This window comes from Microtus ochrogaster, chromosome 18 (assembly GCF_000317375.1).
Source record: "Microtus ochrogaster isolate Prairie Vole_2 chromosome 18, MicOch1.0, whole genome shotgun sequence".
NCBI classification, from domain to species: domain Eukaryota; kingdom Metazoa; phylum Chordata; class Mammalia; order Rodentia; family Cricetidae; genus Microtus; species Microtus ochrogaster.
In genome coordinates, this window is record NC_022020.1 from 35,785,004 (window position 1) to 35,789,188 (window position 4,185).

The 4,185-nt window shown below is 36.9% G+C and overlaps 1 pseudogene; it reads left to right on the forward strand.

Moving 5' to 3' along the window:
• The first annotated feature begins 1,609 nt into the window (after positions 1-1,609).
• Positions 1,610-1,728, forward strand: LOC113457114 (annotated as a pseudogene).
• The last annotated feature ends 2,457 nt before the right edge of the window (positions 1,729-4,185 follow it).

The following is a 4,185-nucleotide window of genomic DNA, read 5'->3' on the forward strand; positions in this document are numbered from 1 at the left end:
GCTTCATCACAGTGATTTGGTGATCTCACACATTAAAAAAGCATGGAGCTGACTACTGTACCCATGTTACTGCCCACGGTTCTGAAGTGTGGTAGCTGTTAAATACCAGTGTTAAGCAGAATGGTCAAACTCTAAACTAGGAGTTAAGGGAAAAAAAATTGAATGCCAGGACCTCAGACGAAAACTGTTAACTCTGATTTCATTTGTATACCACCACAGGACTTGACACATATGGTATGAGGCTGGGGTGATGCCAAAGCTCAGTAGTCACATAATTGTGTAGTTTAAGGTTAGACATTGCAAACTGATTCACATTCTCTTTGTTGGTTTGTTCTGGGAACTGAGCACTGAATGACAACTCAGTGCCTGTAGGATATACAAACTTAGAATGACAAAGTGGCCTGCCAAAGCCAAAAACATTCAATTACTCCACATTTTAAAACAAGCACAAATTAAATAGAAAATCATTGGTGGGCTATTTTCACTGCTGGAACTCCTGCCCATTCTCCTATGACCTTCAGAGACTGACAGCAGAGTGCCCTTTGATGTAATGCCTTAAATTAGATAAATCGTCACTAGCACTGAAAGCAGAAACTGTGCCCTTCTCCTGTCCCTCACCCTAAATCAACTCTACATTTAACTTTGATAATCCTAGGAATATTTACCAAAACAGAGACAATTTGATTCATCTAGATGTTTCCACTGGTCATAAGAAATCCTAACCCATCCTATTAGGATCTTCTTTTTCTAATGAGACCATATGCTTTTGGAAAGTATCAATTAAGGATCTGTTAATGAAGGAAGTAAAAGTTGTCTCCGACTATCAAGGCCAAAGCAACTAGCATGAAGGGATAGCCATATTCTGCAGCTGTCCTGAATGTTTATTAGTGCAGTGAATCATGTTTATGAAGTCATTACAAAGTTATAAGCAGTTACAATATTTATAGCAATGCAAAGCAGTACATCCCAATAGTCAATATATAACCATTTTATTAACTGCAGTAGATCAACATTAGAGTTAACTGAGGAAATAGGGCAATATAAGTCATTTCAGAGGAAAAGAAAAGAAGTTGCCGAAGGTCAGCCTCATGAATGACTTAAAGAGTGAACCCTAGATCAGTGGATAGTGGTTGATAACTGAAATGCCTGCGTTAAAGAGGCTGGGAAAGAAGACTGTCGAAACTCTGAGCCCACCACCGGTGCTACAGAGTTTAACACTGTCTAAAAAACAAAAACAAAAACAAAAACAAAAAACCCCGCAGCCAAGATCAAACTCTCATCAGCCAAAAGTAATTCTGTAGCAACCAAAATGCAAAATGTTGTACAAAACTCATGGCACTGCTCTTGCTTCAATAACATTTAAGTTCCATTAAACATCTTTAACTATTTTCTTTATTCCTTTTACTCAATACAGATTTTTTTTCTCACATAATGTATCTTGGTTATGGTTTCCCCTCTTTCTACTCCTCGCCTCCCATTCAGATCCACTCCCTTTCCACTTCTCATTAAAAAAGAGAAGGTTCTAAGAGATAGTAATAAAACAGAACAAACTAGAATATAAGATAAAACAAAAGCTATCACTTTGAAGTTCAACAAGACTAACTAACAGGTCTATGGCCATACCAACCTGAATGTGCCTGATCTCATCTGATCTTGGAAGCTAAGCAGGGTCGGGCCTGGTTAGTACTTGGATGGGAGATCACTTGGGAATACCAGGTGCTGTAGGAAAATAAAAAAAAGAGTAACTAACAGAAGGAAAAGAGCCAAAGAGCAGGCACGAGAATCAGAACCTTACTCATTCTAGCACACTCAGGACTATCCCATGAAAACACTAAACTGGAAGCCATACATATATGCAAAAGATCTGGTGCAGACCCGTGCATGCTCTGTGTGTGCTGCCTCAGTCTCTGTGAGTTTATATGTACTTTGATCATGGTGATTTAGAGGGCCTTGATGTCTTCCATCCCCTCTGCTCTGACACTCCTTTCATGTCTCTTCCACAGAGTCCCCTGAGCTCTAATGGGTGGGATTTGATGGGGGCATCCCATTTAGAACTGAGTGTTTCAATGTCTCTTACTCTCTGCTTAATTTCTGGCTGTGGATAACTGTATTTATTCCCACATGCCGAAGGAGGAAGTTTCACTTATATTAGTTGAACAAGGCATTGATCTATGAGTATAGCAGAATATTGGCAGGAGTCACTTTTTTTTCTTTCTTCCTTCCTTCCTTCCTTCCTTCCTTCCTTCCTTCCTTTCTTTCTTTCTTTCTTTCTTTCTTTCTTTCTTTCTTTCTTTCTTTCTTTCTTTTTCTTTGTGAGCAGTAATATTTGGTAATTTGATGTAACACAATCCTGGTACTGGAAACTTGGTTTGGTGGCAAGAGTAGCCAGTTGGGATTCTGTCTTCCTCACTTTTTGATAATTTTATTTACATCACTTTTATATATGTATATATTTTAGAAAGTTTCTACTCTATTACATTTTCACACTACCCCTCAAATGTCCCTTAATTTGATCAGTCTCTACCCATATTCTCTCTCTCAACCCCTCTCCTCATCTCCACCCCTCTTTGGTCCTCCCATTACAGCCCACCCTATTCATTCATTAATCTCTGTTCTATTTTCCTTTCCTAAGAAAATATATCTGTACCCTCTAGTCTCTTACTCTAACCTAACCTCTGTGGTTTTAGTGATTTTTAGCTTGATTATCATTGATTTCAGAACTAATATCCACATATAAATCAGGTTGATTTTTTTCTGGTTTCATCTATTTGCTTGCCAATTTATGATATCATTTCTAATGGCTAACTAATATTCCATTGTATAAATGCACCACATTTTCTCTATCCATTCTTCTGTTGAAGGACATTTAGGTTATTTCCAATTTCTGGCTATTATGAATAGAAAAGAAATAAAAATGGTTGAGCAAATAAAAATAAAAATGGTCTTCAGTTTAGATCTGTACCATTTTTATTAGATTATTTGTTCTCTTGATGTCTAGTTGCTTGAGTTCTTTATATATTAATATATTAAATATTATTTATATTAATATAATTATTATTCTATTTTAAATATATTATCCTTTATTGGATGTGTCATTGATAATTTTTTTCTCATTCTGTAAACTGATATTTGTCTGAATGAGAGTGTCTTTTGCCAAGCAAAAACTTCTCAGTTTTATGAAGTCCACTTTATTAATTGTTGAATTCTTCCTTTTTTTGATTTTTTCAAGACAAGGTTTCTCTGTGCATCAGCCCTTGCTATTCTAGAGCTAGTTCTATAGACCAGGCTGGCCTCAAACTCACAGAGGTGCTCCTGTCTCTGCCTCCTAAATCCAGGGATTAAAGATGTGTGCCACCATCACCTGGACATTATTGATCTTAATACCTGTGATAATAGTTTTCTGTTCAGAAAACCTTCTCCTGTGCCAATGAATTCAAGGCTATTAAACACTTTTGCTATAATCATGTTCACTGTTCTATGTTGATGTCTTTGATCCATTTGAAGTTTAGTTTTCTTCAGGATATTAAGTGTGAATCTATTTGTTTGTAGACTTCAGTTTGACCAGCAACATTTGTTGAAGAGGTTGTCTTTTCTCCAGTGTGTATTTTCGGATTCCTTATTAAAACTCAAGTGTGTACAGGTATGTGGATTTATGTCTGGGTCTTCAATTCAATTCCATTGTTCAACTTGTCTATTTTTATGCCAATACCATGCTGATTTTATTACGACAAACATGTAGTACAACTTGAAACACTATTCAAGACTTTACCCTAAATAAACACATGATCTGGGCTATGTTGATGGTATATATTCAATCTTAGAAATAATTTTTTACATTATTTCAGTTATAGTAAGAACTAAATATCCAGCAATAATACACTCAACTTCATAAGAACATTGTCAGGTGCCACGTGAGAACAGATGTGTATGGGAGATTTTAAGTCCTTAGGGGTGATACTACCTGGGTATCCCAACTCAACCTGGGCTTGATTCAACTTCACTACCATCTCGATATTTCTGTCTAAAGTAAGGGCTCCAGAGTTTTCCCATGTTACAGAAAGCGTTTCTCCAGTGGCCTTGAGTAAGCTTCTTTTCTCTGATGGGCATCAGTAAAGTGGGGAATAAAGTACCCTGGGTCAGCTGAACATGGCTCCCTGTATTCCTGGTCTGGAAACAGTTTCCAGC